General features: G+C 31.2%; 1 pseudogene; it reads left to right on the top strand.

Annotated features, from left to right (window-relative positions):
• The window catches only part of LOC129922268 (THO complex subunit 2-like), a 7349-nt pseudogene extending 6675 nt beyond the window's left edge, over positions 1-674 (top strand).
• The last annotated feature ends 14247 nt before the right edge of the window (positions 675-14921 follow it).

Below are 14921 nucleotides of genomic sequence, written 5' to 3'. Positions count from 1 at the left end.
GTAAACATTTATTGACAGAAAACTGATTTTTTGGTTTTGTTATATTCACTAAGAACCATTCTTCACATGTGAAATAATTGACATAAATAAACATGGTCTAAAAGTTTTTGTTTTCAAATTATTTTATACACATACATCTAAACCATTTTTTAAATACTAAAATGTAACTAAATTAATTGTATATTCAATGCTATTAGTAGTACCACAACAATGTACATAGATTACTTACAGTCCACTAATAACATACACTTTTGATTTAGAAATCAAGTAATAGAAAAACAAAGTTTTTTTTTTCTTCTTCAAATTAAGTAAGCATCAATCTATTGTAAAGCCATGTTAAACATGTGTGTTTTTAATTTACAATAGTTGTATAGTATCTTACTTATCTGAAGCTGGTAATACAATTCAGGTGTTAGTTTTTGTGTAACAGTAATAAGGCATGACATGACCATGTCTGACTTGCAGTGTTCTATTGCTTTATATGGGTGCACATTTCTTTAATTTTTTTTTCATTTGCTTTGAATTAGAGAATTTATTTAATAATTCTCTATACCTCTCTATGTCTTAAGTTTTGACTTGTTTGATTTTTTCCTTTTCTCCAGGAACAGTTTAATGAAACAGATGGATCTCCAAAACTGAAGATGAAAGAAAAGAGAGACAAATCATATCCTTGATCTAGGGACTGAGACTTGATTATGTAATCAGCTGGGGCTTAATTATTTAGTCTTTATGGTAAACACTTTCTGGTCTTAAAGTTTCTAGTCATCTTTCCATTGCTAGATACATGAGTGAGGTGTGTATATTAAACATTTCAATTGGGAAAGGTAGAAAAAAAATCCAGTCACTTTAAAAAAAAACATAAAAATCAGTTGGTCCTTCTCATGTTTGAATTCAATAGTTTGTAATAATGGCAGTTTAACTTTAAAATAGTCATTATGTTCATCCATCCCGGTGGGACTACAGCCCTTGGAGGGCCCTGACCTACTATAGCACATCTTTTCATTCTGATCTATCCTGCTGTTCTAGATCTGCCTCTACATCGTCAAGCCACTGTACTGTGGCCTACCTTTGAGGTGCCTGCTTTTTGCTTGTTTTGTGAACAATCTTTGCTGCTCCTCTGTTCTCTGACATTCTTTCAAGGTGACCTGCCAAGCGTAATCTGTTCCTTTTTATTTCCGTCATTATGGAGGGGGGTCTTGGTATATTAGTGATCATATTACTAATTAGAGCCTAGAAATAGATAATGTTGCCTCTTAGTACTTAAGTTAGTAATCTGATTGAAAGTGTATAATTTCCTTAACTTCTTCTCACATGTTCCAAAAAACAGAAAAAATAAAACCAGTTTGATCTGGATGTTTCCAGACTGCAGTCTCTTGTTGACTATTGTTAGTTGGATGGCAATGTGCAGCTTTTTAAACCTTTTGTTTTCCCTTTTTAAACATTCATTTATATATTTCTCAAACATTTTTAGATAGTAACATATGTTGATCTGTAGATCTAGTGTGGGTGAATGTGTGATATCATGTACATTAGACTCTGGCCATTCAGTTGGTTCTGTAAAATTACAAAGTGACCCTTTTTTTTTCTTTATATTGTTGACTTATGAATTAGAACTCAGGCTTTTGTTAAAACAGATCTGCCTTCTGGTCAAATTATATTGAGTCATTTCTCCAGGTTCAAAACAGTTCAACTTATGGACCAAGGTGTTGAGTTGATCGTTTCACTTGTTCAATTGAAATCCTATCCAGTCCTAGTTCAAAGTCTTAGTGTTAGTGGCAAGCATTGCTTCCAGTCCTGTGGGATCTACTGGAAGTGAACTCTAAAATAAGACCATTGTTGCTGTACACACAGATTTCATGTATTTATGTTTGCTTCAAATTAAGGGTCTAAGTGACCTTGGTTGACTATGTTGATCATTGAATAAATGGACTGACATGTCCAGGATTATAGTTTTGCTTGTTAATATATTTTGTTGTGTTGAATAGATTAAGTTTTAAGTTAAGAAATACTGAGATTGTTCCATAACTTCTCAGCCAGCACATTACAATGAGGGATGTACTGCACTGATCTAAATACTTTATAACTACATCTCAGTTTGAATGAAAATCAATAATTATAAACTAGTACTGAAATTACACATTTGAAACCAAAAGAAAATTTAAGACAAGACATAGCGGGCGAATAAGAACCTAAAGTGATAACAGCTGAACCATTGTTATGTCTGCTGAATGTAACATTATATGTAGGTCACAGCTGGGACTGTGTAGCTGTTATGTGAAATACTGAAACTTCATACTCAAAAAGCCAATATAAGTAACTGGCACCAAAAGGGCGCATTAGCAGAACTACAGGCAACTTAATATAAAAGACTATATAGCTGCAATCTCACTGCTCAAACAAGGCATGATAGAGGCTGTTCTTTTTAGCTACATCATCTACAAGTTTCATTAGCCCCCTTTTTTTTGTACCACCAAAGAGCATCTAGTCTCCTAGAAATGTTTTTTATTACTATTTCAGCTTCATCGGGCATCTGATAATACTTGTACTCTGCCAAGTTGCTTTCCTTTAATATTATCCTATTTACTGCTGCAGTCCATGTTTTTTTTTAGAAGTATTTGCCTTTTGATTCAGCCCCACATCTCTGTTTTCAACAGACATCAAACAGGTTCTTGTCTAAACCACTGTTAGCAACTACTGGCAATACAGAAAATGAAAAATACAGAAACTTAGCCTATAATACATATGGGATCTGATATAAAACACTAGCGATATGGTCAAGAATCTAATGGAGACCACTGGCCTATATTAGAATACACAAACGATCCATATTTCATACAGAAATGAATAACGAACAAAGTTTTGAAGAAAATGTGCAAAAACTCTATTTTTGTTTTTGAAATTTTTTGTTCTGTTAGAAGGCCTGCATACAACATTTATTACACATCTGTGTTTTCTCTCTCTTTGCAGACTTTAAGAAATGCATTAGATTTAAATGGCTTTCAAAAACATTTTAATTATAGCACATGATGGAGGATGGGATATTGCTCATGACATTTTAAAAGATAAAAAATTAGCTAATCTATTTTATGCTATTGGGTATGTTGATTATGTTTCTTTTGCAAAAGCTAGTGATGATGAGATAGAAACATATATATACAATGGGATGCCTGAATCAGCCAGGAAAAACAATGACTAAGTAGAGTTTAATAAACTTATTAACATGCATGACTAGCTTGATCATGAAATGCATAGGAGATAATTATATTCTCTTTTGAAGTAATGCCTGTAATATAGAAGATATGAAGATTGTGTTGTCCTATTCTTTTTTCATATATATATATATAAGTATACAGTATAAGCCAGTTCCTGAATTAGCTTGTTACAATGCACATTGGCCAAGAAATACAGCCAAAGTTAAAAATTCTGGATAAAGTCATCTCTATTTTACTTTGGCTAGCTATTTCCTGTATAGGCAAAAGATTGGCAGCAATTCTCTCTGCAAATGATGATGTGCTGATTCATAATAGAACATTTGACATTTTTAATCATGGGTGGTTGAGGGGGGGGGGTTGCTAAGTGGTTAAGTGCGGTTGCTTTAGAGCTAAGGGTTTTCAGGTTCAAATCTTGTTGAAGATTGCTTTTGAATTTCAGGATTTTAGAATGCCTTGGGTCAGTGCAATTCTAATGGGTATCTGACATTAGTTGGGGAAAGTAAAGAAGGTTGGTCATTGTGCTGGCCATATGATACCTTTATAACAGTAGGCCACAGAAACAGATGACATTTACATCATCTGCCATATAGATTGCAAATTCTAAAAGGCATTCTTTTTACATTTTAATCCCTAACTATTCTAAAAATTCTAACCATTTTTTCATTCAAAGACATTTTTTCTTTTCTGAGCAACTAAATTGATGATCATGTTAAATCAACATTTGATTTAAAAAAAATAATTTCTGATTTACTTTGATGCAAGAAAAAGCTAATATTATAAGCATTACTCACCATAGTCAAATTATGAACTTTTATAAAGTATGCTAAGTAGGCTTAGCAAAGCATAAAAAAAAGAATATTTGCTATTGACCTTTTAGAAAATTAAAACAAAAAAAAAATGTTTGTGCCAAGATCATTATACTATAGCTTTTTATTGTATTGCATGCCACCTAAAAAAAGTTTGACATTCTGCATGATATCTACTGAGGTCAATGAAATATGGAAAAGGAGCTACAAACTAAGTACATTAATGACACCAAAAAAAAAAAAAGAATTAGAAGATAACTACCATGTCAGACAAAAACTGTCTAATTTTAAGAAAGGCCTAACTTCTAGCTATGACCAATTGTGACAAAGAATACATTTTATTACTTAATTATCAGAAAGAATGTCAAATTAGGTAGGAGGTGTGGTGGCCGAGTGGTAAAGTTGTTAGCTTCTGAACCAGGGGTTTCAGGTTTGAATTCTGGTGAAGACTGGGATTTTTACTTTCTGTAATGTCTTAGTGTCAATGATTAGATTGACCATGGTAATGACTTATGTCAATGAAAACATTGAAAATGGTAATGAGTTAGTGTCAATGATTACATTGAGAATGGTAATGACTTAGTGTTATTGATTGGATTGAGAATGGTAATGAATTAATTTCAATAAAAACAACAAAAATGGTAATGTGTTAGTGTCAATGATTAGAGTGAGAATGGTAATATCTTAGTGTCAATGATGACTTTGAGAATAGTAATGTGTTAGTGTTAATGATTACATTGAGAATGCTATGTCAATGATTACTTTGAGAATGGTATTGTCTTAGTGTCAATGATTAGATTGAGAATGGTAATGTCTTAGTGTCAATAATTAAATTAAGAATGGTAATGACCTAGTGTCAATGATTACATTGAGAATGGTAATATCTTAGTGTCAATGATTACATTGAAAATAGTAATGTCTTAGTGCCAATGATGACAGTGAGAATGGTAATGTCTTAGTGTCAATGATTAGATTGAGAATGGTAATGTCTTAGTGTCAATGATGACTTTGAGAGTAGTAATGTGTTAGTGTCAATGATTACATTGAGAATGCTATGTCAATGATTACTTTGATAATGGTAATGTCTTAGTGTCAATGATTAGATTAAGGATGGTTATGACCTAGTGTCAATGATTACATTGAGAATGGTAATGTCTTAGTGTCAATGATTACATTAAAAATGTTAAGTCAATGATTAGATTAAGAATGGTAATGACTTAGTGTCAATGATGAGATTGAGAATGGTAATGTTTTAGTGTCAATAATTAGATTGAGAATGATAATGACTTAGTGTCAATGATTACATTGACAATGGTAATGTCTAAGTGACAATGATTACATTAAAAATGTTATGTCAATAATTAGATTAAGAATGGTAATGACTTAGTGTCAATGATTACATTGAGAATAGTAATATCATTTTGTCAGTGATTACATTAAGAATGGTAATGTCTTAGTATCAATGATTAGATTAAGAATGGTAATGTTTTAGTGTCAATAATTACATTGAGAATGGTAATGCTTTAGTGTCAATGATTACATTGAGAAGGTAATGTCTAAGTGTCAATGATTACATTGAGAATGTTATGTCAATGATTAGATTAAGAATGGTAATGACTTAGTGTCAATGATTACATTGAGAATAGTAATGTCATTTTGTCAGTGATTACATTGAGAATGGTAATGTCTTAGTATCAATGATTAGATTAAGAATGGTAATGACTTAGTGTCAATGATAACATTGAAAATGGAAATGTGTTAGTGTCAATGATTAGATTGAGAATGGTAATGTTTTAGTGTCAATGATTACTTTGAGAATGGTAATGTCTTAGTGTCAATGATTAGATTAAGAATGGTTATGACCTAGTGTCAATGATTACATTGAGAATGGTAATGTCTTAGTGTCAATGATTACATTAAAAATGTTAAGTCAATGATTAGATTAAGAATGGTAATGACTTAGTGTCAATGATGAGATTGAGAATGGTAATGTTTTAGTGTCAATAATTAGATTGAGAATGATAATGACTTAGTGTCAATGATTACATTGAGAATGGTAATGTCTTAGTATCAATGATTAGATTAAGAATAAAAATGTTTTAGTGTCAATAATTACATTGAGAATGGTAATGCTTTAGTGTCAATGATTACATTGAGAATGGTAATGTCTAAGTGTCAATGATTACATTGAGAATGTTATGTCAATGATTAGATTAAGAATGGTAATGACTTAGTGTCAATGATTACATTGAGAATAGTAATGTCATTTTGTCAGTGATTACATTGAGAATGGTAATGTCTTAGTATCAATGATTAGATTAAGAATGGTAATGACTTAGTGTCAATGATTACATTGAGAATGTTAATGTCTTATTGTCAATGTTTACATTGAGAATGCTATGTCAATGATTGAGAATGGTAATGTTTTAGTGTCAATAATTAGATTGAGAATGATAATGACTTAGTGTCAATGATTACATTAAAAATGTTATGTCAATGATTAGATTAAGAATGGTAATGACTTATTGTCAATGATGAGATTGAGAATGGTAATGTTTTAGTGTCAATAATTAGATTGAGAATGATAATGACTTAGTGTCAATGATTACATTGACAATGGTAATGTCTAAGTGACAATGATTACATTAATAGTAATGTGTTAGTGTCAATGATTACATTGAGAATGGTAATGTCTTAGTATCAATGATTAGATTGAGAATGAAAATGTCTTAGTGTCAATGATTAGATTGAGAATGGTAATGTGTTTGTGTCAATCATTAGATTGAGAATAGTATTGTCTTAGTGTCAATGATTAGATTGAGAATTGTAATTTCTTATTGTCAATTATTTCATTGACACTGGTAATGTCTTAGTATCAATGATTATATTAAGAATGGTAATGTCTTAGTGTCAATGATAACAGTGAGAATGGTAATGTCATAGTGCCAATAATGACAGTAAGAATGGTAATGTCTTAGTGTCAATGATTAGATTAAGAATGGTAATGTTTTAGTGTCAATGATTACATTGAGAATGGTTATGTGTTAGTTTTAAAGATAAGATTGAAAATGGTAATGACTTAGTGTCTATCTTATCTTATCTTATATAATACAGACGTTACTTCAAAAAAGAAGATGATTACGTCCTACGCGTCATGCATTTAGTCATGCATATTAACCAATGACTTAAATTCTGCCAAGTCACTGGTTTGCCTGGCTAGCTCAGGCAACCCATTCCATGCTCTAATAGCACTAGGGAAGAAGGAGTATTTGTACAAATTTGTCCTAGCATATGGGACGAGGAATGTGCCTTATCTTTGTGTCTTTCAGAGTATTTTATTAAATTTTTTTTTTGTATTTGAAGATTATGGTTCAGTGTTTTATGTATTATTGCTACTTTACTTTTGAGCCTTCTGTCCTGAAGGCTTTCTAAATTTAGTGATTTTACTAAAGGTGTTACTCTAGTCAAATGTGAATATTCGTTTGTTTTGAATCGCACTGCTCTATTTTGTGTCTGTTCTAGTTTCTTAATGTTTTCTTGAGTTGAGGGGTCCCAAACGGAGGATGCATATTCTATTATTGGCCTAACCAAGGTTAAATAACATTTTAGTTTTATGTTCTTATTTTATTTATAGAAATTTCTTTTAATAAATCCTAATGCTTTGTTTGATTATTTTGTAGTTTCATCAATATGTGGATTCCATGACAGTTTTTCATTTATTATAACACCTAGGTATTTTGCGTTTTTAGTCTGTGTTACTGGTTTGCCATGAATAAGATAAGTGGAATTAATTTGTTTTAGTTTTTTTGTTACTCTTAACAACTGACATTTTTCTGGGTGGAAAGACATGCTCCAATTTGATTCCCATTTCTGTAATTCATCTAATTCTCTTTGTAAAATATCTGTGTCTTGTGTTGTTTTTATTGTTCTATATATTATGCAATCGTCTAAAAATAATCTGACTTTTGTTCCTGAACTAATGCAATTTGGTAAATCATTTATGTAAATTAAAAATAGTAGTGGACCCAAGACTGTTCCTTGAGGTACACCTGAGTTTACTGTTATCGGTGTTGATTTAGAGCCATTTATTATTACAGTTTGTTCTCTCCCTATCAGAAAGTCTTTAATCCACTGATGCAGTGGACCCTTAATGCCGAAATATTTTAATTTTTTAAGCAAACTATGGTGGTGAACTTTGTCAAAAGCCTTAGAAAAATCTAGTAAGATAGCATCTATTTGTTCGCTATTATCTAAACCTTTTGAAAAATCATCAATTAGTCCTATTAGTTGTGTTTCACATGATCTATATTTCCTAAAGCCATGTTGGTATGGTGTGAGGACATTATGTTTGTCTAAGTGGTTTATGATGTTGCTACATATTATGTGTTCTAGGATTATACATGTGATGCTGGTAAGTGATACTGGTCTGTAGTTTCCTGGGTCAGATTTTTCTCCTTTTTTAAATAGGGGGGTGACATTAGCTTCTTTCCAGTCCTTTGGTACTCTGCCCTGGTTAAGTGAAGCCTGAAAGAGTATTTTGAACACTGGGGCTAGCTCATTACTTAGTTCTTTGAGTAATCTAGCTGGAATACCATCAGGTCCAGAAGCTTTATTTGGTTTGGTGTTGGCTAATAGTTTTTGAATTCCATTTTCTTGTACTACTATATCTTCTATGTTGTCTACTTGGTTCAAATTCAGTAATATGTCTTTGTCTCCTGGGGCTGAGAATGCTGATGCAAAGTATTTGTTTAGAATGTTTGCTTTAGTTTCATTATCATTATGTATTATGTTATGTTCATCTTTTAATGGCGCTACGCCTGTTGTTTCCATTTTCTTAGACTTAATGTATGACCATAGGTTTTTGTTGTTGTCTTTAGATATTACATTGTTTATGTATTCACTCTGCAGCTGTCTGCTTACTTTTTGGGTTAAGTGTTTAATTTTTATATACTTTTTGTAAACTCTTTCTGCCTTAGTTTCTTTAAATTTTCTATATAGGTTTTCCTTCTGTTTACAAAGCTTCTTTAGTCTATTATTAAACCAGCATTTATTTATTTTGTTTGATGTGTATTTAGTTGGTATTTGATTTTCTATAATGCTTTTAAGATGGTTTTTAATGAAATTCCAGAGGTCATTGACTGGTTGGTTAATGTCTTTTTCTAATAAGAATGTTTGTTGAAAGTTTAGTGCAGCTTGGTGTAGTTGTGTTAGGTTACATTTATTCTAGAGTAAGATTTTTCTTTTGGGTTTTATATTGGCTACTGCTTTTATCTGACTGTGTATTTTTATGATCTCATGGTCTGATAGACCAGGGATAATATCATAATCAACTACTAATCCAGGTCTGTTGGTTAAGAAGAGATCTAATGTGTTGTTTAATCTAGTTGGCTTTTTAATGATTTGATCTAAACTTAGGTTGTGTAAAGTTTCTATGAAAAGCTCATTTATGTCCTTAAGGTTTTGGTGTTTATCTATGGTTAGTGTTTTCCAATTTATATCAGGTAGGTTGAAATCACCCATAATCCAAAAAACTGCATTTTTATTTGTCTCTTTAAGTGTCGTAATCTGATTACATAGTTCCTGCATGTATTCTAAACTAGAATTTGGTGGTCTGTAAATGCTGCCTATTATTAGGGATGTTGAGGGGTATTAATTTTACAAAATGTTGATTCTATATTTTTTGAGTTAGGTAAGGTAATTTCTTCTGCTATAAGAGTGTTTTATGATTAGATTTAGAATGGTAATGTTTTAGTGTCAATGATGAGATTGAGAATGATAATGTTTTAGTGTCAATAATTAGATTGAGAATGGTAATGACTTAGTGTCAATTATTACATTGACAATGGTAATGTCTAAGTGACAATGATTACATTAAGAATAATATGTCAATGATTAGATTAAGAATGGTAATGACTAAGTGTCAATGATTACATTGAGAATGGTAATGTTTTAGTGTCAATGATTACATTGAGAATGGTAATGTCTTATTGTCAATGATTACATTAAGAATGCTATGTCAATGATTACTTTGAGAATGGTAATGTGTTAGTGTCAATGATTACATTGAGAATGGTAATGTCTTAGTGTCAATGATTAGATTGAGAATTTTAATGTGTTAGTGTCAATGAAAAGATTATGAATGGTAATGTGTTTGTGTCAATAATAAGATTGAGAATGGTATTGTGTTAGTGTAAATGATTAGACTGAGAATGGTAATGTGTTAGTGTCAATGATTAGATTAAGAATGGTAAAGTTTTAGTGTCAATGATGACTTTGAAAATGGTTATGTGTTAGTGTCAATGATTAGATTGAGAATGGTAATGTCTTAGTGTCAATGATTAGATATAGAATGGTAATTTCTTAGTGTCAATGATTAGATTGAGAATGGTAATTACTTAGTGTCAATGATTACATTGAGAATGGTAATGTATTTTGTAAATGATTAGATTGAAAATAATAATATCTTAGTGTCAATGATTAGATTGAGAATGGTAATGTTTTAGTGTCAATGATGAGATTGAGAATGGTAATGTTTAAGTGTCAATGATGACTTTAGAAGTGTCAACAATTACATTAATAATGTTATATCAATGATTAGATTAAGAATGGTAATTTATTATTGTTAATGATTAGATTGAGAATGGTAATGCCTTAGCGTCAATGATTAGATTGAGAATGGTAATGTCTTAGTGTCATGATTTGATTAAGAATGGTAATGACTTAGTGTCAATAATTAGATTAAGAATGTTAATGACTTAGTGTCAATGATTACATTGAGAATTATAATGTCTTAGTGTCAATGGTTAGATTAAGAGTGGTAATGTTTTAGTGTCAATGATTACATTAAGAATGTTAATGTCTAAGTGTCAATGATTACATTGAGAATGTTATGTCAATGATTAGATTAAGAATGGTAAGGACTTAGTGTCAATAATTACATTGAGAATGGTAAGATCTTATTGTCTATGATTACATTGAGAATGGTAATGTCTTAGTGTCAAAGATTAGATTAAGGATTGTAATGTTTTAGTGTTAATGATTACATTGAGAATGGTAATGTGTTAGTGTCAATGATTAGAATGAGAATGGTAATGACTTAGTGTCAATGAAAACATTGAAAATGATAATGTGTTACTGTCAATGATTAGATTGAGAATGGTAATGTTTTAGTGTCTATGATTACATTGAGAATGGTAATGTCTTATTGTCAATGATTACATTAAGAATGCTATGTCAATGATTACTTTGAGAATGGTAATGTGTTAGTGTCAATGATTACATTGAGAATGGTAATGTGTTAATGTCAATGATTACATTGAGAATTTTAATGTGTTAGTGTCAAAGAAAAGATTATGAATGGTAATGTGTTTGTGTCAATAATAAGATTTAGAATGGTATTGTGTTAATGTCAATGATTAGATTGAAAATGGTAATGTTTTAGTGTCAATGATTAGATTAAGAATGGTAATGTCTTAGTGTCAATAATTAGATTTAGAATGGTAATGTCTATGTGTCAACGATTAGATTGAGAATTATAATGAGTTAGTTTTAATGATAAGATTATGAATGGTAATGTGTTTGTGTCAATGATAAGTTTGAGCATAGTAATGTGTTAGTGTCAATGATTACATTAGGAATGGTAATGTCTTATTTTTAATGATTAGATTGAGAATGGCAATGTCTTAGTGTCAATGATTAAATTGAGAATAGTAATGTCTTAGTGCCAATGATAACAGTGAGAATGGTAATGTCTTAGTGTCAATGATAACATTGAAAATGGTAATGTGTTAGTGTCAATGATTAGATTGAGAATGGTAATGTTTTAGTGTCAATGATGACTTTGAGAATGGTAATGTGTTAGTGTCAATGATTACATTGAGACTGGTAATGTCTTATTGTCAATGATTAGATTGAAAATAATAATGACTTAGTGTCAATATTAGATTGAGAATGGTAATGTTTTAGTGTCAATGATGTGATTGAGATTTGTAATGTTTAAGTGTCAATGATGACTTTAGAATGGTAATGTCTTAGTGTCAACAATTACATTAATTATGTTATGTCAATGATTAGATTAAGAATGGTAATTTATTAGTGTCAATGATTAGATTGAGAATGGTAATGCCTTAGCGTCAATGATTAGATTGAGAATGGTAATGTCTTAGTTTCAATGATTACATTGAGAATAGTAATGTCTTAGTGCCAATGATAACAGTGAGAATGGTAATGTCTTAGTGTCAATGATAACATTGAAAATGGTAATGTGTTAGTGTCAATGATTAGATTGAGAATGGTAATGTTTTAGTGTCAATGATGAGATTGAGAATGGTAATGTTTAAGTGTCAATGATGACTTTAGAATGGTAATGTCTTAGTGTCAACAATTACATTAATAATGTTATGTCAATGATTAGATTAAGAATGGTAATTTATTAGTGTCAATGATTAGATTGAGAATGGTAATGCCTTAGCGTCAATGATTAGATTGAGAATGGTAATTACTTAGTGTCAATGATTTGATTAAGAATGGTAATGACTTAGTGTCAATAATTAGATTAAGAATGTTAATGACTTAGTGTCAATGATTACATTGAGAATGATAATGTCTTAGTGTCAATGATTAGATTAGGAATGGTAATGTTTTAGTGTCAATGATTACATTGAGAATGATAATGTGTTAGTGTCAATGATTACATTGAGAATGTTATGTCAATGATTAGATTTAGAATATAATGTCTTAGTGACAATGATAAGATTAAGAATGGTAATGACTTAGTGTCAATGATTACATTGAGAATGGTAATGTGTTAGTGTCAATGATAAGATTGAAAATGGTATTGTGTTAGTGTCAATGATTAGACTGAGAATGGTTATGTGTTAGTGTCAATGATTAGATGTAGAATGGTAATGTTTTAGTCTCAATGATGACTAAGTTTTGGAGGATGTCAGGAGGAGCATACCAGTTTACAATAACTTCTATTAGTGACCATAAAAAGAGCAATTAAAAAAGGATTATAAGTTAACCAATTACAATCTTAGAAGCCCAACTACTAAGTACTCTAAGTAGTAAACTCACTTTAATTTTTATAATAACACTTTGAAAAAGTTTTCTCTATTAAATCAATTATTTTATATGAGTCAAACAAACATGGTTAAAGGAGACGAATCACAATATAATCATATGTAGTGTAAACAAAATGTTACTTCGTGACCAAAGATTTGATAATTTGACTAAAAAAAAGCACAATGTGATTGTATTCACAAGAATTCATTCAATCTCGTTTTCACTATGCATGAAGATAAACATATTCCCCTTTTCTTAAGACTCAATATTCAAACTTTTGCACAATGTAATCTTATATGTACACGAAGATGGCTGCAAAGTCTTGAAAACAAACAAAAAGGAACTATATCTGGATCATTAAATTAGGTTTGGTCTAAGTCTACCTTGTTTCTCAATATCTCTATTATACACTGGTAATCTACGTATAAATCATTACGCTGCTTGGCTTTGTAGCACTGGCAAAGATATTTATATATATATATATATATATATATATATATATATTTATATATATATATATATATATATTGTAACGTTTCTCACTACCCAGGCACTCTGCAAACTGCACCACACGACACAACCAATTAAAAGAATGTGACAACTCTGGGCTAAAAAACAGTTTAATATCAAATACATCACAGCCAGACAGGGGACCAGACAAAAGTAGATTAACCTGTACCAGCATTTTAGTACATTTTAGTTTTGAAAATGATTTTAAGGTGGTAGAGGAGACAATTGCAAGCCCGCTAAAGCTTAAAATCCGTAAATGTTCACATTACCTATCTAATCTTTGAATTGGGTTGGACATAGTTGGTGCATAAGCAAACATTAGAGTTGCATTAGAGAATAATCCATTTGGTTTATTGGCTTGACCACATAACATACGTTGAAATCCTTGAGTTGTCACAGATAAACAGTATCCATGCCACAGCAGCAATAACGTTGGAGGGTCAACAAAAAATTACAAAGATACCCTTAAGAGTTCTCTCAAGGTGTGTGAGGGAAACGATCCTTTCTCATTGCCTGAGGCCGTGAGTGTCGTGTTTCATGATATAAGGCAAGGAGCTCGGTAATCAACAAAAAACGTAGATCTAAGAATAAAAAAAACGGAAAGTGAGAAAAGAAGCAGGCATATCTGCAGCAAACCCAAGTTACCAATGCCGTCTATGAGGTCGGCTTTTTTAAAGTAAAAAATTGGACTCCATAGCCATCTTTAAATTCATAGAAAATGGGAAATAATCTCATCTTAAGTTACGAAGGAGGAGCTATATATTTAAGCTAGCTGATCTGCTCATTAACTGATTAGCTATCGGTTACGTTAATGTGCGAAATCGACATTTTGCCTCTAAATATAGGCATAATGTTCATATTAACGGTTTAAGTACTCTTAGGGTTAGGATAGGGTTGCAAGCTCCTGCAAATAACTATAAAATAATAATTCAATTTATTAAGCGCTGTTAACAAAGCACTATAAACTCTTGCAGAGCTGACTTTTTGTGTCAAAACGCAAGAGTTAAGTCGAAGATAACTACAACATTAAGTAGTACCTGGACAAGTGGATCCTGGTAGTTGGTGATAAATACAAAATGTGTACTCTTCTAATTCTGTTCTAATGTTGCTGCTCGGCGGTCTGGAAGTTCAACAAGAAAACAGCGCCCACTTTCTCTTTCTACTGCGCCAAATACCTATATTGTTCATACCTCACAACCAGCAAAGACATACCTGACTTACTAGGCGTCCCATTTTTACCACTGGAGCAATACACCACAGGTGCGTTATGTAAGTCAAACTCATACGATACGTCACACACGCACACCAATCACCGTTCACAAGAGTGGAG

The sequence above is a fragment of the Biomphalaria glabrata genome, chromosome 13, assembly GCF_947242115.1.
Source record: "Biomphalaria glabrata chromosome 13, xgBioGlab47.1, whole genome shotgun sequence".
Lineage (NCBI taxonomy): Eukaryota > Metazoa > Mollusca > Gastropoda > Planorbidae > Biomphalaria > Biomphalaria glabrata.
This window is presented reverse-complemented; position numbering and strand designations above follow the sequence as displayed.